The sequence below is a fragment of the Macaca mulatta genome, chromosome 7 (genome assembly GCF_049350105.2).
Source record: "Macaca mulatta isolate MMU2019108-1 chromosome 7, T2T-MMU8v2.0, whole genome shotgun sequence".
Taxonomy (NCBI): domain Eukaryota; kingdom Metazoa; phylum Chordata; class Mammalia; order Primates; family Cercopithecidae; genus Macaca; species Macaca mulatta.
This window is the reverse complement of record NC_133412.1, coordinates 174,400,979-174,422,654: the sequence shown is the minus strand read 5'-3', so window position 1 is coordinate 174,422,654 and position 21,676 is coordinate 174,400,979. Positions and strand designations below refer to the sequence as shown.

At 53.5% G+C, this 21,676-nt stretch overlaps 1 long non-coding RNA gene and 9 other non-coding genes across 10 annotated transcripts; all 10 read right to left on the bottom strand.

Annotated features, from left to right (window-relative positions):
• Positions 1–5,860: 5,860 nt before the first annotated feature.
• On the bottom strand, positions 5,861–21,397 carry LOC144329752 (uncharacterized). Its single transcript, XR_013395398.1, has 2 exons — positions 8,144–21,397; positions 5,861–6,380 (listed from the first exon to the last, which is right to left on the bottom strand). It is a non-coding gene; the product is annotated as an uncharacterized LOC144329752 (long non-coding RNA).
• On the bottom strand, positions 11,917–11,994 carry MIR656 (microRNA mir-656). Its single transcript, NR_032677.1, has one exon. It is a non-coding gene; the product is annotated as a microRNA mir-656 (primary transcript).
• MIR410 (microRNA mir-410) lies at positions 12,728–12,807 on the bottom strand. Its single transcript, NR_032512.1, has one exon. It is a non-coding gene; the product is annotated as a microRNA mir-410 (primary transcript).
• MIR369 (microRNA mir-369) lies at positions 13,051–13,120 on the bottom strand. Its single transcript, NR_032492.1, has one exon. It is a non-coding gene; the product is annotated as a microRNA mir-369 (primary transcript).
• On the bottom strand, positions 13,180–13,270 carry MIR412 (microRNA mir-412). Its single transcript, NR_032514.1, has one exon. It is a non-coding gene; the product is annotated as a microRNA mir-412 (primary transcript).
• MIR409 (microRNA mir-409) lies at positions 13,339–13,417 on the bottom strand. Its single transcript, NR_032511.1, has one exon. It is a non-coding gene; the product is annotated as a microRNA mir-409 (primary transcript).
• On the bottom strand, positions 14,142–14,225 carry MIR541 (microRNA mir-541). The gene has a single exon (NR_032724.1). It is a non-coding gene; the product is annotated as a microRNA mir-541 (primary transcript).
• MIR377 (microRNA mir-377) lies at positions 16,601–16,669 on the bottom strand. Its single transcript, NR_032503.1, has one exon. It is a non-coding gene; the product is annotated as a microRNA mir-377 (primary transcript).
• On the bottom strand, positions 17,963–18,064 carry MIR496 (microRNA mir-496). Its single transcript, NR_032548.1, has one exon. It is a non-coding gene; the product is annotated as a microRNA mir-496 (primary transcript).
• On the bottom strand, positions 18,832–18,915 carry MIR154 (microRNA mir-154). The gene has a single exon (NR_032425.1). It is a non-coding gene; the product is annotated as a microRNA mir-154 (primary transcript).
• Positions 21,398–21,676: the final 279 nt, after the last annotated feature.

Sequence of the window (21,676 nt, the reverse complement as noted above, 5' to 3'; positions counted from 1 at the left end):
GTCAAAAGAGTAGGGGTACTGAGAGGGAGAAAGAGGAGGACCAACATAGACCTCACTGGGGCTGGGAGAAAGATCTTGGGGGAGCACCTGTCTCCCTCATTGGCTTGGCTGTGTGTTCTAGAAGGTGTGAGAGGAGCCTAGCTACTCAGAGCTGGGAGTTTTCTTGAAAGTGGACGCTGGGGGCTCTGGAAATCATGGGGCCAACAGAGTGGAGTGAGTGTCTGCACGAGCACAGAGGTGAACAGCTGGAGCCAGAACTCACGGGCTGCATGGCCCATTTTCCACCTGGAAACCGGAGGCCCAGAGAAACCAGGAGCCTGCCCAGGGTCGCCCAGCAAATACCCAGGGGAACCAGGCAGAGACGGAGGAGGTCTGCTGTCCATCCCCCAGGGGCTTCCTACAGGGTGTGGGGGCCCTGAAGCCCATGGCAGCCTCTCGCCCCACTCCAGGCCTGAGCCGGTCCGGCAGTCCTCCATCCTCTTCTGGAGGCGGTGGGTGGCACAGCATTGCAGGGGCTCTGTGAGCTGCAGACCCTGAACCCAAAGCAGCCCCCAGCTCAGCGGAGGGGTGGCTGTGATGGCTGGTAAATGTGCAGCCCTTGGAAACCCGCTCTCCTTCCTGCGCCGCCCCTCCCCTACACCGTGCAGTGGGGACCCAGGAGGTCTACGTCAAAGCCTCAGACACCTGCTCCCTGCACACAAGCCGTCACGGTCGGCTTGTCCCCGCCTGTCCAGAAGTCTCCAGGCCTGGGGCCCTGATTGCCAGCCGGTGACAGTTGGTCCCCCAGCAGCTGCCCCTTTAGGGGAGCGAAGCAAGGTCAAGTTCTCCAGTAAGCCCCATCCTTCCCCGCCCCCCACCCCCACTCCTCCCCTCCAGACCAGTGTCGGATCGGCAACCCTTCCCCCCGTATTTCCTCTGTCCAGCCATCCCGGTGCTGCCCACCCACCACACTGCTACCGCCTCTGAACCTCGCAAGGCACGTCCGGTTCTGCGGCCCCCACTCCGCCCCCGCCTGCCAGGAGCCGCGCAGTGCGTTACTCACTCCGCCGGGGCGCAGTTCATTTATTCAATAGCTCTGGGCCTGAAAAACAACGGCGAAATTGCATCGCATTTTCCCCAAGCCCATTAGCAACCAGCGGTCTCATTCTCGATGATTCCGCTGAGCCATCCCGGCTCTAGGGGAGGGGGCTTTATTCTGCTTCTGGTGCCACCCCCACCCACCCTCAGAAGGGCACCAACTTTTCCAATCTATGAAGCCCGAAGAACCACAGGGCAGGGACCCCTGGGGGCCCCCAACCCCCCTTCACCCCTGCAGCCTTCAGTACCTCCCGCCTGCGTTCCTCCACCCGCTCTCCATGTCCACCCAGCCTGGCCCCAAGGGTGAATTTCTTCTGGCTCCTGGCTCTGTTCTCAGGAGCCGGGCACTCGGGTGGGGGCGCCCAGTGCTAGAGTGGCAGCACCCCCTTCACCTCCACCTTGAGCTGTGGGACCGCAGGCAGGTGGCTTCTCTGGCCTGCGTTTACTTTTTTTTTTTTCTTTTTTTTTGGCTGAAAAGGGGAAAGGTGGAACCACTGGCTGACTGCCAAGAAAGGGCATTGGGGGAGATAAGAGGTGAAAAGGCCTTGGCAAACAGGGTCCTTCTGGCCAGGAAGCATCTTGGGGCTGCACTGGGCACACGGCATTTTCCCCTACCCGGAGGTGGGCGCCCAGTGCCAGTAACTGGCCCAGGCCTCTAAAGGTCCCATTCCTTTGTCTCTGCAGCCTGATGCCCTGCCAGGCAGTTGCCAGGAGGCGGTGGTCTCTCTGTGGGGTCACACAGTTCAGAGCGCGGGTGCTCGGAAACTTAGTTAAATAGAAGCTGAATTCGTGAAATATGAATACATCCTCACGGTCCTCCTCTCGTTATGGGTTACAAAGTGCCGGGAGCCGTGGAAAGCCAGCGAACCCCTCGCTGAGACTCAGTTTGCTGCCATCACAAGTGCTCCGAGAATCCTGGAGAGGGAGGATGTTGGAGACAAACAGGACTGCTGCCCCCCTTTTAGGCGACCGTCGGAGGCCGCTCTGTGCCGGGCACAGGCAGGGTAGGTGACAACCCCGCAGCAGTTCCAGGTTTTGGGGTTTTCTGGGGGGAGCCCATGAAGTTACCTCTCCGTGGAAGGGGTGATCTGCACCCGTTCTTTTCCCCAAGCCTGGGGAAGAGGCAGCCTTTTTTTTTTTTGAGACGGAGTCTGGCTGTGTTGCCCAGGCTGGAGTGCCGTGGCGTGATCTTGGCTCACTGCAAGCTCGAGGCAGCCTTAGTAAAGGCCGGGCTTGCTCACTCACTGGGGCTGTCTGTGCAGTCTGTCCACCCTCCTTCCTCTTGGACCCACCAGGAAAATGTCAGCACTGCGGGGGAAATGGCAAAGGGAAGATGACAACAGACAGGAGAAGAACAACAGCCCCACCTGACACAGCCAGGACCCTGTAGGGAGGCGGCAGGAGCCCCACTTCCTGGGACTCAGGCCCTGACCCGGGGACTGCCAAAGGCCCCTCTGAGGGCTCTGCTCACTCCTCCCTCGTTAGGGAAGAGGCCAGTGCCCAGCAACCATGGTCCAAGCGCAAGTGGTCTGTTCCGTGCACCCAGCATCCCCCAGGGTCTAAACCAGGTATGAGGCTGAAGTGGGAGAGACAGAGAAGGTTGACAGAGAGGCCTGGGGTGACGGGGGACCAGTGGGCTGCTGGACTCTGTTCTGGGCACGCTTTGGTGTCTCTCTCTCAAGAACCCAGGTCCTATTATGAAGACACAGAAGCCCAGAAGGTTCAAGTGATGGTCCCAAGGTCACAGGCATGGGCGAGCTGGGCCAGTGGCTCCTGTGTGTTGGAGCATGAGGTTCTGGCAGCGTTGATGCCACCTTTGCCCCCATCCCCATTCTCAGGGTTAGTGCCCAAGTTGGGGGTGAAACCCGGCCAGCTTCAATCCACTGACTTTTCGGCGTCCCTTCCTGAGGCTTGGAAACTTCTTTGTCTTTTGGAAGACAAACTCTCTTTCTGTGCAAGAAACTCCACTCAATTCTTGGGCAGTGTGACTCCTGCCTTTTTAGTCAGAAGTGTCACTTTCTCTGCTACCCACCAAAGAGGGGGTGCAGCCAGCCGACCAGTCCCCAGACCAGGGGTGGTACCCCCTGTGCCCCAAGAAGAAAATGAGTGTGGCCAGGAGGGGTCTGGATGTGAGTGAGAAATCCCCCATCTGTGGGAAGAGAGGCCTCATCACTGGGGGAGAGGTGGGGTCAGCTTCAGTAGTGACTGGGACAGAGAGAGAGTCCTGAGGCTGTGTGACATCAGACAAAGTGACCCAGGGACAGCTGCACAGGTGTCAGTTGCTTTGATCTTAGAAAGAACCAGAAGAAAGCTATGCTTCAAAGAGAACTGGGTCCACTCTGACTGCAAGCCTTTCTTCTAGCCCAGGTCCTGATACAGCACTCACCCACCACCAACGTTCAGGGCTCCATGCCATCCCTACCAGCACATGCTTCTGCTGCCCAACTACCTTGACTCTTTCCTACCCCATCTAGGGTCCCTGACCTTGGCTCAGGCTCACAGAATGCTCCCGTTCCTCAAATGCATGTCAGTGTGTGTGCACATGCACATGACGGGGCACGTGTGGTCATTTAGAGATGTGCACATTCCTTAACCCATTGAAAGTCATGGCATGGGTTGTGGACTCGCAGGAGAGCTGCGAATTGGTGGCAAAGGGGGAAACGGGGTGGAGCTACCAGGGTGAAAGTGGCATCGGGCCACAAAGCCCTTTGCTGGGATTTTCGGCTCAAACTCAGGGAAGGCTGCTCTGTGGGGCCTGCCAGTCCTGGGATCCCCCACTGTACCCCAAGCCAGCCTGGGTCACAGTACTGATGGTTGGCCAGTGTTCCTCAGTCCTGTGTATCCCGCCCTGTGACCCCGAGCTCATTTGCCTAAGATGCCTTGAGGATTACCAATCCCAGTGCCCTCCAATTCTCCCTCTCCGCTCCTCCCAGGCGCCTGGCTCTGTGCCGAGCTCAGGTCATGTTCCCAGCTTTGAACACAGCTCTGTGGCCCTGACTTGAATTTCTACCTCTGTACCTTCCCATCAAGTCTGTGGCCCACCCCTCTCCCTTGCAGCTCCCACAGCTCAGAAGTCAGTGGAGCATAGTCCCCAGGAAACCAGGGTCAAGGATGGAGGCCGCTGAGGAGTGGGTCTGGCTGAGGACCAGCTCGTGACCCGTGGCTCTGGGGACTAGAGTGATTTTGGCATAGGATGCTGCTCTGAGCTTCCTAAGAGCAAAAACAGGCAGTTGCTGCTTGTGGTTCTTGTTCTGTTTGGGGAATGCCATCAGGTGCTGGGGCGTACCAGGAGGGCACAGCCCCAGAGCCAGCAGTGTGTGGGGGGCTAGACCATCAGGGCAGCCAGAGTGAGGTCTGGGCTGCAGGTGCACCTTAGGATTGGTGGGAGTCCTCCCCAGCCATGGATCATTGACGGGGAGCCCCAGTTTAATGTGAACCTAACAGGCATTTTACTCTCATCCTGCGTAGGAGGTAGAGGCCAGAGACAAGAAAGCCACAGCACCAGCAAATGACAAAGGCTGGATCTTAACCCAAGACCTCCGACTCTGAAGGCCATACCAAACAGGTCCCATTTTATTTGCTTTACTTTTTTTTAATTGAAGAAAAAAGAAAACTAGCATTCCCCTACAGTGCCCCCCACTTGGTGGGGACCTCTTGGGTTGGCAAGGCCACCACTTTCAAGAGTAGACGTGTTTGTCAGCAGGAGTTTGCTGCACCAGAGGAGCTCAGGAGAAGCTGGGGTCTCAGGTCCAGCAGGAATAGCCAGAGGTTTTGCGGCTCTGCCCAGCGGCTGAGCTCGCCCAAGGGTCTCCCTGAGGGTTCCCAGCATGAGCCGAAGCCACCACCCCCCCCCGTGGGATGTATGAGGCCAAGCATGGGGCCTCTTTAGCCCTCAGTTTCCTCCCTGTCATAGGCAACTGACAGTCCCTCTGGAGCACCACTGGGGCTGCAGAGGGAGGCCGGAAATATGGTCTCCCTGCCCTCCCCCGCCCCCGCACACAGCCCTCAGCAGGGAGACATGCCCCCCCCACCCCGCGCCCGCCCCAGCCCTCAGCAGGGAGACATGGCCCCCACCCCGCCCCCCCACAGCCCTCAGCAGGGAGACATGGCCCCCCACCCTGCCCCCACACAGCCCTCAGCAGGACGGTGGCTGCCTGGCCGACTGCTTTTGCATTTGCAGCACAGTGGGGGAGTGAGGCCGAGGTGGGCTCCCCCTCCCCCTGCCCAGCCAGCCCAGACACAGGCAATGGAGCTGGGAGGCTCTGGGGAAAAGTGTGAGTCACCGGCGGCCAGAGTGCGTCCTTCCCTGCTAGTGCGCTACGCGGCAGGTTTCATAGGTAATGATGTCATTTATGAGGCTCCCGCTCGGGGCTGCGTCTGAGTCAGCCTGGCTGTGTCGTGACCAAGCGGAGGCTGGCAGCACCGAGGCGTGGGCATGGGCTCTGCCCCTGGGCTCTGGCCTCTGCCCCCTCATGGGGCCCAGGCTGCCAGCCCCAGGCCTGGAATGGGCAGGCAGTGGGGCTGGGGGAGCCGTTTGAGGCCTCGGATTGATGAAGCAGCATGTCTTTTTGTTGCCCGGGCTCCTGCCTTGGAACGGGGGGCTCACATGCGGTGGAGGGGGCCCAGGATTGAGCCCCGACTTCAGGAGGCTGCTCCCTGCAAAGGCTTGTTGGGCGAAGGCCAGTGACATTCTGTGTGAATCCCTGCTGAAGGCAGATGGCCTCCGTTGTTAAACCTCCCGCTTAACAAACATCATCTCCGAACATACAGACACACAAACATGTTTACATTTTTATAATGTGTATTTATTATTCAAATAGCTCGACAGCAAAGTGTTGGAAAACAAAGAGCAAAACTTCTGCGGTTCCTGCCTGGCCTCGCCGCCCAGCTGGGAGAAGAGCATGGTCATCTGCTCCTTCACTTAGTCCACGGCCGCTGGGCGCTCGTCCCCAGCACAGCCCTCCCCATGCCGCGGCAAAGACTGTTCCTGTCCTGCTGCGGGATGTGTCCCCAGGGACTCAATCGAGATTCTGTAAGATGTGAGGGATGCAGGGGCTTCTCCACACCCCCAGGGCTCTCCTTCTTCCCCAGCAAGGTGGGGGCTGCTGAGGAGCGGGCCTATGTGAGGACCAGGTCGTGACCCGTGGCTCCGGGGACCAGAAGGTAAACAATTTTGGCACAGGATGCACCCACTAGGTCATAGGTGGATTCAGCCTTCTCTGAGAACCGGGAAGATTCTGGAGTCTTTTGAAGCAGGAAAGGAGATCGGAGGAGGAGATGGTGGCAAAGCGGGGACTGAGACTCTGGAGATAGGGGAGACGGAGAGAGAGTGTCAGAAGCAGCACTGGCTGTTTTCCTGGGGTCTCTCCACGGCGCCCCATCGTTTCTGAATCACCTGTTCTGCTGACAGATTTCATCCATTTCATTTCATTGGCTGGGTCTGCAGCCCAGCCTCACAGAATGACCCCCTCTCTGCAGGCGGGTGTCACCCTGCCAGCCCCTTCCCAGGACAGAAACCCTATAGACACCTGGCTGCTGGGTGACAGGCCACCCACCCCTTTCTCTTCCTTTCCTTCCAGTCTTTCCTCTCCCAACCAGCCCCCTCCCCACCCGGTCCCCCTTCTATTTTTCCTGGCTAAAACCAGCCACAGATACCACCACACCCGGAAAGAGATAAATAAATAAAAGAAAAACAACCTCAACTGTGAAAAGCAGTCCAAATCTGAATTTTTTCCGGCCTGAGTTAATTACACTTTAAATTGGCATGTTTACTGATCGGGGAATTTCAAGTTAACAGAGACAGCCCCCCCTCCCCAACTGTTTGTACAGTAAAACTCAGCAGGCTGGCGGGCTCCCCCAGGCCTTGGCAGGCCCCGCCGCTCCCCTGCCAACGAGAGAGCATAACAGAAACATCTATTTTTGAGTGTTAGAGAAAACGAAGCTCTCACAGATGGCGGGAGGCAGCATCCTGGATGGCTTCCTGCACCCAGGCTCCGTGCACCTTCTCAGCAGCCTCTGGCCCCAAGACCATGCCTTTGGCCTCTAGGACCCTGCAAGCTAGCTCCCTTGCACAGGGGCCTGTCTGCCTATCTCATCGCCAAGGGCCAAGCCTGTTCAAGGCTCCCCACACTGTAGCACTGTTCAGTTGGCTTTGACCCCTTCTCCTTGGAGCAAGGCTGTGTGGGGTGTGGAGGGGGCTCTGGGCAGGAATCAAGAGTCCTGGTTCATTCATTCACTCAACACACACCGATGGAGCCAGGAGCTACACCAAATAAAGTGGTGGCCTTATCTCTGCCTTCTCGAGACCGACCCTAATAGTGGGCCTGGGTCTCCCCTAGACCCCATGTACCTTGGAAAAATCCCATCCCTGCTCCAGACCCAAATAGAGGCAACCAGTAGACCTTCTGACGGATGCAAACCCAACGAATGCCTCCGGGGGCAGGCCAGGCTTCCCAGCTCACAGCCACATCTCTCCTGGCAGAAGTGGCCTGATGTGGCCACCCCCGCCCCAGGCCTTGGTTCATGGTCTGGATCAACCACAGGCTCTGCCGTGGGATGTCCACACCCTGAGGACCTGCCGGGTGCCCTCTCCAGTGCTGCCCACAAAGGGGAGATAAGGCCAACAAGCATCACAGAGCACTTTCTCTGGACTCAGTCCTGTACTAGGTACAGGGATGCCATTGTGCACAAGTCAGAAACAGCCCCGGCCCCAGCAGAGTCTGCAGTCTGGGTAGGGAGATACTTGCTGATCTAAGAATCAGAGCAATGGATATCTGACTGCAAATTGAGACTGTGCCTGTGAAGGATGAATCAGGAAAGGCTTCCTGGAGGAGGTGGCCTCCCAGAGCTCAGCTTGTCCTTCCTTGGGGTCCTTTCCATTCCCAGTCCCCAGCCTGGCACTCACTCCACCCAGGACCTAGAGCCTTTGGGCAGGCAGCGCAGCTGCAGAGACGGGTGCTGTACCTGCTCCCCTGCATGTCGCTGGGATAACGGGAAAATGATGAATGAGGCCCCATCACGCCCTGCTTCCCAGCCCGTTCCCATCCATGACAAATGGTCCCTCTACCTCCACAGGGTCTTTTCAGCAGCCTCGGTTGGGAAGCCTTGGCAGCACTTGGAGATTTATGCCCATCTTCCCCGGATTCTTCTTTGTTTTTCTTCTTCTTTATTCCCTCAAAGATACGTTTTTATTTATTCATTCCACAAACGTGCTCTGCGTGCCTCCTGTGTGCTTCCTCCTGGTGATAGAGAGATCGGGTTCAGTACACCCTCCTGCGTTGAGCACCTGCTTTGCACTGGCGTCTGTGGTCAGATTTCATCCAAGGAGACAGGTATGAACTAAGCACCTACTATGAGCCAGCACTGCTGAGCCAAGGGCCCTGGCTTCTAAAAGCTCTGCCCCGTGGGTACTGAGGTCCCAACTTGGTGATTTTGCAGCCCTTCTTGGTTTGGATTGCCTCAATTTTTACAAAGAAGGAAGCTGCTTGTTCATCAGAAGTGGGTCTTGACCCCGGAGCCCCGACCCCAAAGTTGGGGAGACAGTGTTCAAAACAAAAGCCACAGCAGTGCACCCTCCCCTCTGTGGACCTTGGTTTTCTTACCTGTCCAAGGGTGTGAGCAGAGAGGCAGGACAAGAAGGGAGCAGCCTTGACGTTTGGGGGTTCTCTGAATCCTTGAGGACCCCTGACAACCGTGAGCTAAGTGGGCCTCCAGGACTGCACCAGCCGCCGTGTTTGTGCAGAGTAGTGGTACACAGACAAGGGTGGGGGCAGTGACGGGAGCACCTGGTCCTGCCCAGGAGAGATCAACCAGATGGTCTCAGGGCACCCGTCACCTTCACTAGGTCTTGTTCACTCCATGCAACCGAGGCAGTGAATACAGCCCTCAATTACCATCAAGCAGAGTGAAAAACACAGGTCAACAAAGGTCTTTGGTTTTTCGATGCCCATCATGCTTTGAGTCTTCTGACAAAGCAAGCAGCCCTCTCCCCAGGCCAGACACACACGAAAGCATCCCATTTCATGGGAGATGGCACCATGTTGGAGAGACGAGGGGTGGGTACAGAGAAAAAAACCATGAACGTTCTGGCAAGCTAAGTCTTGGGGAAAGTGAGCCTACTTCACCATATAATACCAAGAAAAGAGGCCCATTTGATGAGCAATCTGTCTTCCAGGACACAGGGGCTATTCCTAAAGCCCTTGCAAGCAGGGTAAGAGCACACAGCCTGGAGCCAGACCCTGCCCCACCTCCAGCTGGGTGACCTTGGTTGAGTCACTCAACGTCTCTGTGCTCCATTTCCTCGACTGTGGAACAGAAACTGTCCACTCACAGCCGCTGATGGGGCCCAGGACCAAGGCAAGCACCCCTTTAGGACAGCTATTACTTCCCCTCTTATCTCTGGCTGAAAACAACAAGGAAATGGGAACGGAGGTCCAGGTTGTTCAATTTCCTAACCACCTCCAGGAGACATAGTGGGGATAAACTGGGCCCTTGCGCTGGAGAAAGGAGCACACCTCGTGAACCTGGACCGGCGGCAGGGTTTACACACCGCCCTGGAGATGGGACAAGTCACTGGCCCTCTGGCTGAAGGGTCCGTGAAAACCTTCATCCTGGCCACCTGGGGGGCACACGTTCTCGTTTGGCTTATCTGATGAGAAAGGTCCTTTGTTTATTCTTTCTTCTGCACAAACAATAGATAAATCAATCATTTTTGCTTTTAATGAAATTCTGCATCGAGTTTGGCACAGGGTCACTGTGTTTGGGTTAGAAATGGGCGGGGAACACGCACGCTGCCGAATGCTGGGCTGACGCCGGACTCACGTGTAATTCTCAAGTGGCGGGTGATGCACCCAGCACTCTTCCCGAGTGGTGGCCTGGGAGGCTCGGGGAGGGGGGCCCGTGTCTGTTAATGTCACGGTGTGTGGGGATGGTTACATTGAAGCTATTAAATAAGGCTAATGTCACTCTCCCCCTCACACGCACATTTAATATATTCCAAAGATGTGTAGATGCATTAACAGCAATTTTCATCTCCAAATGTTCCCATTTAGTCAGCCCCATGCATAAAATATGAGCCCTAACACCACGCTCCAGCCCGTTGCAGATGGAGTTCCCCAGAGCATCTGGCTCTCAACGCTGGGGTGTTTGCTGGAGGGGCGGGGGCGTGCTCAGTCAGCATCTGCAGGGGAACACAGGGCTTGTCACTTCCTCTGGGGCTTTGGTGCCCCTACCCTCTGGAAAGTGGAAGAGAGAACCCAGACCCAGCTGACTTGTGCCTCCTCCAACAAATCTCAGCCTCATCCTGGAAGGGCAGAAAAAGCTGGAAAACCAAACAGCTTTGAACAAATGGGAAGAATTTCTAAAACTCGATTAACATATTCATGTACTCCATCACCACATCTTACTGAGTGCCTGCTTTTGTGCCCTGCACCTGCCTGGGGATTCACCTGATCCAGTCCCTGTCTTTGGGGACTCCGATTAGTCAGTCAACAAACACTCCCATTCTGCTACTGTTTCAGTGCTGGGGACACAGCAGAGGATGAGAGAGAGAGAGAGAGAAATTTCTGCCAATGAGAGATCTCACAGTCTAGGACACAGAGAAAGTAGACATTAACATTAGGCAATTTCAGAGAGCTGTAAGCTAGGAAGAAAACAGTAACGGGGCAACTGTTAGAAAGTGATGGGGAAGAGGCAAGGGAAGAGCTGCTTTTACAGGGTTATCAGGGACGACCTTGCTGAACAAGAGACATTCCATCCCCTTGGGAAGTGTGAACCCCTGGGAAAGGAAAATGCAAAGGATGTGGGCCTCTAAGGAAGGAAGGGCTGGAGCCTGGACAGGAGGTAGCCGAGGGCAGAGCAGGGCCGCCCAGGACTCAGCTCCGGAAGGAGGGGCGTGTGCAGGGCCAGAACGAAGGATGGAAACACATGGGGGATAGGCTGTGGCTCCAAAAGAAGAGGGGGGCTGCCACTCCGGGGGCCTGGAGAGTCCTCGGATCATCTTGGCACCAAGGCCGAGGGAAGGGGCCTGCAGAGGTGCTCTGAGCAGTGCAGGTAAACAGCTGGACTCTGCACTTGCAAATGCTCTCCCTGGCAGAGGGAGGGGGCACTGGAGGGAGACCCAAGTGGCCAGAGGGGCCTAGCTAGTGGGGCCGGCCTCTCCAGCAGGGTGTGGCCCAGGGGCTGGGGAACAGGGGTGCCGAGGGAGAGTGGCAGCAGCAGCCCAGAGGGACGGTGCTGGGGATCCCCACTCCCATGCTGGGCACAGAGAGGAGTGGTCCTGAGGAGAAGCCCAAAAGAGGGAAGGCAGGCACAGGGCTGTGACTTCCAAGGCAGTGATGTCTCAATCGGGATGATGGAAGCCAGGCTCACGAAGCCCTCCCGAGCCCAGGAGCTCACTGATCAACAACGAGCGGTAAAGGGCAGCCGTAGCTCATTCTTTGGGGTCACTCCTGAGGTGCTCCTTCCCTTCGGCCCTGGACCCTGGGCATGGGCAGCACATTCTGGAGTCACTAAGTCTCCAGGTCAGCTGCAAACAGGCCTCTGGTCATCGCCTGTAGTCTGGGCAGGCCAGGGGTGCAAATATGACATAAGCATCAGGTAGCTGAAGGCCAGCCCAGCCTGTAGGACGTGCCAACCGAAGCAAGGGCATGGCGGGTGCTGCCACTAACACTGGAATCGGGGATGCCATTCTGTCACACTTCCAAAGCCCTCCAGAACAGGGTGGAGCTGGAAAATTAACAGGCCAGGTGACACAGGTCCTACACAAAGTCCATGGGGTCAACCAGCGCAGAGACAGCTGCTGCCTGGGGTCGGCAGCAAAGAGGAAGGCATCCAAGGTGGGATTCGATATCGGAAAGAGGTTGACTGTATAATATTCATCATATAGAAAGTGAACACCTCACAGACAACCTATTTCAGGTACCACTGAGCAGCGCTGACTCCAGGGACGAGGCTTCTTCCTCAGTGACGGGCCCCGCCACCCGCCACCTGCCTCCAGGGCGGAGGCCAGCACAGGGCTGCAGGTGGAAGTCAAGCGCTTGCTCGGCCACCAGCCATGCCTCTGAGGACCCCCAGGGTGCACATCTGGCCCTCCCTGACATCAGCAGGTGCAGGAATCATGCAGGCGGGATCTGACACTGAAGAGAGACTGATCGTGTCTTGTGTGTCATGATTTCTGCGAATGCAACACAGGCCACCTCTCCTCAGGCACTGTGGGGAGCAGCACACACACATGGCCACCCAAGGCACCGGCTCCCACCCAGGTTCTCACAGCACTGGACGAGCAGAAGGCAGCCCGGGTGCAGGGAATGCATGCAGCCGCCCCCAACACCCTGGCAAGGGGCGGGTGGCCTTCCAGCAGGATGCCTTCCAGCAGGACTAGCACCCCTGAGTCCTCTGCCTTGATGGCACTGGCCATGAAAAACAGACTGAGCCCCGTCACCCATTGCTCATCAGCTTCATGACCGCTCCCCACCCCAGTGCACAACCCCAGCATCTTCCCCAAAGTCCACATGGCCCCCCAAAAGCTCTCCCAAAATGATTCGATGGCGGGGTCAGTGCAAAAGATGACAAATGTCACCTCAGCCCATGCATTCACATACCCTGAAAAGGCCCACTCAGGAACGGCGCCCGCACACCACTGGGCGGTAGCGGTACTGAAAACAGGCCATCTGTGTTATATTCGTCATTAATAAAAGCGAACTCATCACAGACAACCTCTCCTCAGGTACCCAGAGTGCCATCAGCTCAAGAACGTGGCTGCTGCGTCCCGTGGTGCCAGCGTCGCCCCCGGGAAGCTGTCCTGAGGATGGATGGGACACCAAAGGTGAGAAGACACAGCGACAGGAAAGAGACCCCGCCCGGCCCACCCTCAGTGACTAGGCCCTCACTGAGACCGTGACTCAAAGCACCTGTCCCGCTCCCACCCTCCAAAGGGCTTCATCTCCAACGAGTCCTCCAAGGTGAGATTTGATACTGAGAAAAGATCAACCATGTATTATTCGAAGTCAATAAAGCGAATATAACACGGTCGATCTCCCTTCAAGTACCAGAAAGGCGCTGAGCTGAAGCGCGATCGGCTCCCCGGCCCGCAGGCCCCACAGGCTGCAGCGGATACGGACGGCTAGTGGACCAGGTGAAGTACATTAGAAACAATTACTTTCCAACTGGTCGACCATCCATCCCCGTACCCCAGAATGGTGCTGATGCTGGCGTCCTTCCCCGAGGTGCCCCAGCCTCCAAGACGGCCTCCCTGGTGGAATTTGATACCGAAAAGGGGTTCACCGAGCAACATTCGTCGTCCAGATGCAAAGTTGCTCGGGTAACCTCTCCCCGAGTACCATGGAGAGGCTCAGATGCTCGAACTAAGGAGGATGCTTGCAGGCGGCTGTGATTGCGGAAGACCCTCCCCCAAGGGCAGCACAAGGTCTGGACATTCAGAGACCAGAGTCTCACACTCTCCAAGGACGTTCCCAATTGCCAAGTCCAACCATTCCAACCCCTTCCAGAATGACTCTGGAGACTCTTCCCAGAAGGTGAGTGCAAGACCCAGGTAGGATCTTATACTGAAAAGACGGCAACCTTCCTTGGGCACCTTGCTAAAGATGACGATGAAACCCTGCTGCTCGCACCCGCTTTTCATTCCCAGACCCTGAGAGGGAGTGACCCTATAGGGACCCCTGCACAAGCACAGAGCCTCCCTCCCAGCAGAGGATGCCTTTGGCAGGAGCTCAACAGGGCACAACGCTGACCCCAGACCCGCGGTCTCACCAGCACCATCTCCAGCCCACGGAGGCATCACCCCAGGATCCCTCAGAGGGTGACTTCACAGTTATCAACAGCTGGCTGACCATCTGATTAGCCTCAGAAAGCAAGTGAGACATTAAAAATAAGGGACTGGGGGGATAAACGCAGCAGAAGAAAGCAGGAGACTCACAGATGTCTTCTGTTTACAAGGGTCAGGGCAGCCCTGACCTCAGAACCCAACCTTCCCCAGACTCAGAGAACACCCAGAAGGCGCCTTCTGGAGCGGGCAGCCAACAAGCATCGGGCCGGACGACAGATGCCACAAGCAGAGTCCGGATTCTGTGCCCACCACCCATTCTATGCACTTTGGAGTGGGACCGACAGCAGAATCCTTTCCCTGACGTTGGCATGAGCTCAGAGAGCCCTCTGCATCTTGCTACAAGTGGAGCAAGGGGCCTGCCATGCGGGGCCTGCTGTAAAGAAAGAAAAGATGTCACAGACGACTTCCCGTCAGGAGCCATGGGCACTGACCTGCAGCAGAACCTCCTTCCCAGGGCAGGCATCACCTCCCAAGGTGGTCCCGGAACGCACTGGAGTCGGCAGGAGGGGAGCAGATGACACACACCATGGGTACAATCGGGCCTGTCCCATGGGCGGCCCTCAGGCACCTACCCTGGAGAAGGCTCTGGCTGCAGGCTGCCTCTTGAGGGTGCTGTTGCTTCTGGAAATTCTCCAGGTAGGGCTCGATCTGCAAAGAGAGCCATGTGCAATGCTGGTCACAGACAAAGAACGCCAGCAAACAACGCGCTCTTTCCACAGCCCCGGCAAGGTTTCTGACCTTGGAAACCAACTCCAGAATGACTTTCAGCCTCCATGACCAACTGACATTCAGCACCAACGAAGGGCATGTCCTTGGGACCAGCATGGAACCATGTAAGGTGTCAACAGCACAGTCTGAGGAAGGACTAAACCTCAGAGTGTTCCTGGATTCCTGTGTGTTCAGCAACAGCCTCGGAAGTGTGAAAGGAAAGTATCACGGGCCCCTAAAATCACGAAGGAAAAGTCAAGCTGGAAACTGCTCAGGATAAACCTGCCTCTCATTCCATTCAAAGTCACCGCTCTGCTCACTGAGACAGATGCATATCTGATTTGCCTCCTTTGGAAAGGCTCATCAGAAATGCGAAAGAATATAATTGTTTGTGTATCACCCATCTGTGACCTGGAGGCTCCCTCCTTCTTCCTGCCTTCGCTTCAAGTCGTCCCACCTTTGCAGGCCAAACCAATGTACTTCTTACGTATGTTGAATGATGTCTCATGTCTCCCTAAAATGTATAAAGCCAAGCTGTGCCTTGACCACAGGACGTCCTGAGGCTGTGTTATGGGTGTATCCTCAACCTTGGCAAAATAAACCTTCTAAATTAACTGAGAGCTGTCTCAGATTTCCTGGGCTCACAGAAGCAACTGTCCTGAAAGACCAGACCCCACTGATGGTAGAACTTCTGCTTCCCTCGAGTCAGCGTCTCACCCAGAACCCTCCGTGGGGATGGAGGGAGACCAGGTGATGCCTGTCAGTTACATAGTGAATACTCTGGGGACAACATGCACCCAGATCCCCGGGAGGACGCCTTAGCAGTGTGTCACACCTGAAGTCAGCACACCTTTCCAGGAAGCTCTCGGGAAGGTTTGGGGCAGAAAGGAAAGATCAACTGCATAAGGGAAGAGACTGTATCCCATTTTTTGACCCTAGATTCCTACTGACCTCAGCAACTCCACTGTAAATACACAAATGTAACCATCTTCACAAGAATTGCACCGACACTGATTTTCATAGAAACGTGTTTTTCAGAGTGAATGCCATTACGCTAATCCAATTCCCTGTTTAGCTGTCTTGACTGCGCTGTTGAGCTGTTTGCATTTCTTTTATTTCCCTTGTTATTTTCCCCAAATCATTTTCATTAGGATCAATTCTTTTCCATTTAAAAATCTGAATAAAGATTTGGTTCCTCAATGTGCTTTTGTCTACATAGAATATTACTGTTTATCGCCGCCGCCACCGTCAATTTCCTTCTGCGGCTGCCACGTCGGCAGCTTTCTATTTCCCCAGGTCAAATGTCGCAGCCGAAATGTTGTCAAGAAAATTGGATTCTTCTGCCAATTTGTACTCAACTGAACACATTTAGTGCTGTGCCGTTTCAGCTGCTTTTAGTTTTATTTTGTGTTGATTATTTTTATCACTATTATTTAATACAAATGGGATGAGATACTGATAGCCTCTATTTGTTTCATAACCCAGGAGAAAATTGGGACCAATGTTTGGCTGGGGGATAGAAAGAGAAAAATAGAGACAAGGAAAGGCATAGAAAAAAAACACAGCACTTGTGAGCGAGACAGGGGTCTGGGGTTGCAGCCTCGTCACAGACACTGCCAAGGGTGAGCGCTTTGTTTATCCGCAAGGTCAAATATCTTCCGGAAAAAACTTGGTGCGGTCAAAACGTCTTCGGGATCAACACAGCCAACACGGTGATGTGAAGAGAGAGGGTCCAGGGTAAGAGCTAAAGCCGACATGACACCAACGCCATCCTCCCCGGGCCGCAGGCCCCGCCCCCATCATGAATGAAGCTTGTGTTCTCTGATCGACATCTGTTCTCATCCACCGCAGAGGACTGCAGAGGGCAGACCACCCACGTCTACCCCGTCCATTCTTGCTCACGGGAGGGGCGTAGATGCCCCTGAGCTTGCCACTGGGTCCCGGAAGCCATCCCAAGCAGGATTTGATACTCAAACAAAAGTTGCCTTTGTGTGATTCAACATAAATAAAGCGAATTCACCAAGGGCAACCTCTGCTCAAGGGTCAAACGTCAGCACAGGCAAGAACACACCGAGATACCTCTTCACCAAAGCTGGCATTGCCTCCGGGGCCTCCCTGCTAACTCCAGCTGCAGGCTTGCTGGCTCGCTCGCTCGCTCTCTCCCCTCTTGCGCTCTCTCTCTCTCTCTCTTTCTCTACCTCCGAGGAGCCCCCCCAGGCAGTGGTCGGAACACGGTTGGTCATGGACCAGCTCCTGTAGCTGTGGAGCAGGCGGTGTGGGTGAGGCCATGCGCACACACAGCGTGGGTCAGCCCGAGCTCGAGTCAGCCCTTGGTCACCTATCCTAGGGGGGCTGGGACACCAAGGTCCCTCAACACAGGGGGTTGAGGGAGGACCTGACCTGAAGGCTGGCGACTCCTCTTCCAGTGCAGCATCCTCAGAGGGTGGGCGGGGCTGTGTCACAGGGACAGCACAGGTTCAGGTGACTGTCCTCCATGCACTCCATTCCAGGAGGCCTCAAAGAGAATTCAACCAAGAAAACAGGTCATGTCGCCTATTCATTCATTCAGCATCACACCTGCTGTGCACACCTGGGGACACAGCACCAGGCAAGACAAACAAGGACTCTGCCCTCAAGGAGCTTCCATTCTAGCGGCAAGAGGACAACAAGTGCAGATGACATAACATTCGTATAAGGACCACCCCTCAGAAACAATGCTTACCCTACAGCCACATGCCACATGCTGTCTAGACACTTCACAAAGAGCACACTTCCACTCCCCTGTTAACCCTGCTTTACAGAGAGAGAAACTGAGGCCCACAGAGCTGACAGGTGAAGGGATTTTCCAAGGGCACACAGCTGGCAACATAAGATAGTAATAAATGCTATTAATGATTTTCATCTTGCAGTAGGAATAACCGAGTCATGCCATGGAAACGCGTCTTTAAACAACATCAATTATCCCTGCCGAGGAGACCCCCTCCACCCCTTGCTTCCCAGGGGTCACCCCGAAGATAAGGTATTTGAGGGGGTAATGTGAATGTCTTCCATTCAGCCAGGAGCTCCTTTCCCTAAAGTGTGCCACACAGCCAAGATGATTTCACACCTAAAAAGGTTGACTAAATGTGGTTTATTCACTAATGAGTCTTCAAGGACGCGACTAGAAGACCACCATGTCAACTAAAACGTCAGCATCATTTCGGTGAATTCCTCCTAATGATGGCCGGGACGCTGGGCCAAGTGATGTAAGTCACACAGAGAGCGCCTGCCACGGAGGTGATCCACTTCCTTACCCTGAGCAGGTGCCGGCTGGGCTTGCCCCTCGTGACGTTTCCCAAGAAGAATTGAGTACCGAAAGGAGATTGGCCATGTAATACTCATCATAAATAAAATGAACACACCATGGACAACCTCCATTCGAGTACCTGACTCGGGCGCTCACTTCCAGCGCGCCCCAGCAGCAGGCCTGAGGACGGACGGGATTCCGAGAGTCAGGAAGGTGGCAACAGACTACCCACGAAACACACTCTGTGGTCCGGGCCGTACTCCATCCCTTACTTGCAGTTAGCGTCTCTCGTAGGAAGCCATTCAGGGAGGGACGTGCCACAGCAGAGAGGTCTGCAGAGCACCTTCTGTGATACGTGAAGAGAGGGCAGCAGGGAAGACAGCAAGACGGCGTCTTGTCAAACACAAAGTGAGCTGACAAGGGAGCTGCTGCCTCTTTGGAGGAAACCGCCGTGGTGAGCAAGCAGGACGCCTGCAGGTGCACGGTCCACCAAGAAGAGTGTGCACACAGTCAGCGTCGCCATCCGTCCAGGCATTCAGACACCAGTTCTAGTTCCTAAACTCGGCACCACCCGAGGGTGCTTTAAGGCTAGATTTAATGCTTTCAAAAGGGTCCACTATGTAGGATTGGTAAAAGAATAAATTGAAGGCATCATGGAAGACCTCTCCACCAGTACCACAGAGTAGCTCTGAGAGGAAAAACCCCACTTCTTCCCCAAAGCTGGCACCATCTCTAGAAACCTCCCCAAGGATGGGGCACACACAGGGTTAGGGCCGGGGCACACGGCCTCAGGAAAGCACATTCTCTGCTGGGTCAGCTATGGTCAACGGTCCCTTTGCTTACCCTGGAGAGGAGCTGACACCAAGGTCCTGCCCTGAAGTGAGATTCCGCTCCAGGAAGCCCTCCAAGGCGAGATTTGGTACTGAAAAATAGGTCAACCGTGTATGATTCGTCACAAATAAAGCGAAGGCAACACGGATAACCTATCTTCAAGTACCTCACGCTAGCACAGACCCGGTGTCAGTGCCTCTTCTCCAAAGTTGGCCTCCTCCAGGAAGTCCCCCTAGGAGACAGTGAACATTGAGGGTTAGTAGACTGATTGCAAGAGGGTTGAAAAGAAAGCACACGCCCCATATTCAACCATCCCATCCTGGACCCTGCAGCCACCCAGACCTCAACGCCTTAGCCAAGGTGGGTGCACGCCTGAGAAGCACTTCCAGGGAGCTTGATGGTGGAGAGGCCAAGTGCACAGAAACTCGGCATTTGGATCAGAGCAGGATACATTCCCTTATCTCACATTAGCATCGAGGCTGACAGTAACAATCCTTTCCTTACACAGGCCTTGTGTCCAGGAAGTCCTCCAAAGCTGAGTCCATGACAAAGAGATTGACTTTACAATATTGATCATAAAGAAACAAATAGCATTGAATGCAAACTTAATTAGACCATGGCATGGCACTGACCTCAGAATCATGGCCTCATCCCCAACGGTGAGCATAATTTCCAGGAAGTCTTCCTAAGGATAGATTGTATGCTTGGGGTTAATGGTACAGCATATATGGTTTTTCAAAATCTTCCATTGTTAACAGAAAATTCACATACCTGGCCAGTGGGGCTGGCTCCCACGACTATCTCAGAAGTGGGCATTGCCATAAGGCATCCTGCCAGGGTGGAAGGTGACACTGAGGAGGAGGCATCTGGGTAGGATTGTTTTAAATAGACAAATGCACAGTGCAAATGACAACAGACTGATGTGCAGACAGAGATGGCAGCAAGGGGCCAGATGACAGACTTTCTTCTCCTCCAGCACATAATGAAATGAACAAAACAGATTATTTCACCGAAGAAAAGACCAACTACTGGAGTAGAAAAGTGCTCATAACATGAATAAATCCTCAAAACAAAGGAATGATTAAATCTACTCATCAAGAAGGCATACTATGATTCAGAAAAACTAATGAATAAAAATAGCGATTGAGTCATAACCCGGTAAAGTCACCAATATTCAAGACTAAAGAAAGAATCAGGAAATCTAAGCAGGAAAAAAAAAGTTCATCCATCCAAGGGGAAAGAAGCTGTCCCCAGGCTTGTCCACAACCATGGTTTAATACCAGAAAGCAATGGAGCAAAGTTTACAAAGTTCAGGGGGAAGAAACTGGGAGCCAAGAATGTCATGCCAAGTTCACCCATCATTCAGCTCAAAGGCTCCATCCCAGCAACAAGCGCTGGTAAGGAACCCTCTCCTCCAAAAATGTTGAGAAGTGTTGGATAAAATGCAACCACAGCCAAAATCAATTCCCAAATAAACATACAACTGAAAGGCAAAACCCTCAGGTGTTAATGAAAAAAACGAGTTCAGAGCAACATGTTTGCAACCTGCTACTAAGGGACCTAAGGGGTGCTGTGCTGGCTAGAGGCTCCAAGAGTCTATAGTCAAGTTCAAGTATAAGCAGAATAAAAAGACATGACCGTGGGTCCAGGAGAAGTTGATCTAGGAATGGAAAGGGGAACCAGAAAATTTTATAATAGCCAGGGATGATAAGAGCATTTGTCATTTTTAGGGAGTGGATAGAAAGAGGTCTCCTGTGAGATACCAAAGCTTCAGGACAAAGATATGGTGAGGACTTATGCCAACCATATGTCTGGGAATCCGTAAGCCAACAAAATGAGTTAGAAAACTGGCACCAACTGGTAAATTCCTTGGGGTGCCAGGCAGAACCAAATGCAAACTCATGTACATAGGGATTGAAACAAAACAGAAACACCTTAGTGCTCAACTGATGATAACCTCACAACACAAAGCTACAAAAACCACAAAGAAAAGCACCATCATGAGAGTCAATAGATTCAACAAAGAAAGGGGCTTGTATCCCTAAAGCTGAAAGAAATTATACAATACATATCTTTAAAGGCCAAATAGAACAGAATGAAAAAAAAATGGACAGATGAGAAAAGGTGTAAGAGCAATGGTCAGACATTCTCAAAGATGAAATACCTCACAGAACATAGTATCCCAAAGTGTTTCTAACAAGGTTTGTGAAGATCACTACATAAAATAGTCCAGGTAAGTAAGGGCTGCATGGAGAAGCCACATTAAGACAGCTAGTGAAAGCCTCAATGCAAAAGACAGTGGACAACAGCTATAAATTTCTGAGAAAAAACAAGTAGGCTGAGACTTTTATACCTAGCTAAGCTGTCCCTTATGCATAAAAGAAAGAGATACATATTCGTAAATGCACCAGAACTCAAGGGTAGTGTCTATGAGCTATTCTCACAGAAACAATAAGATCAATTCCACTGAGAGACAAATTAAAGTTGAAAACTAAAGAATGGAGAAACCTCAGTTAAAACAAACAAACCAACCTTGTGGTCAGAAATGAATTCATTTAAATATAGGACTATGGCTAAACACGTGCAAGAATTATAGTTCTAGAACAAATTGCAGATATTAATAATGTAAAATGAAAATATATAACTGAGAAAAAGCAGGAGATAATAAGCAAAGAATAAGAGTGCTGACTTCTTTATCTTTCTGAACTAGGACTGAAACTGAAATAGTTAAAAACCATAACAATCCCAACCACTTAATTTTTACACACTAATTTTTCTTAATTTTACGGGGATCTTTTAGGAGTTGCTACCTCTGGCGGTGAAGCGAGAAATATTTATCAATCATTTCAATCTCCTTTAGCTTGTTCTTTATGATAAATTGAGGTAAAATTATAGTTAGCATTTTTAATAAAATTATTAGGTACAGTGTG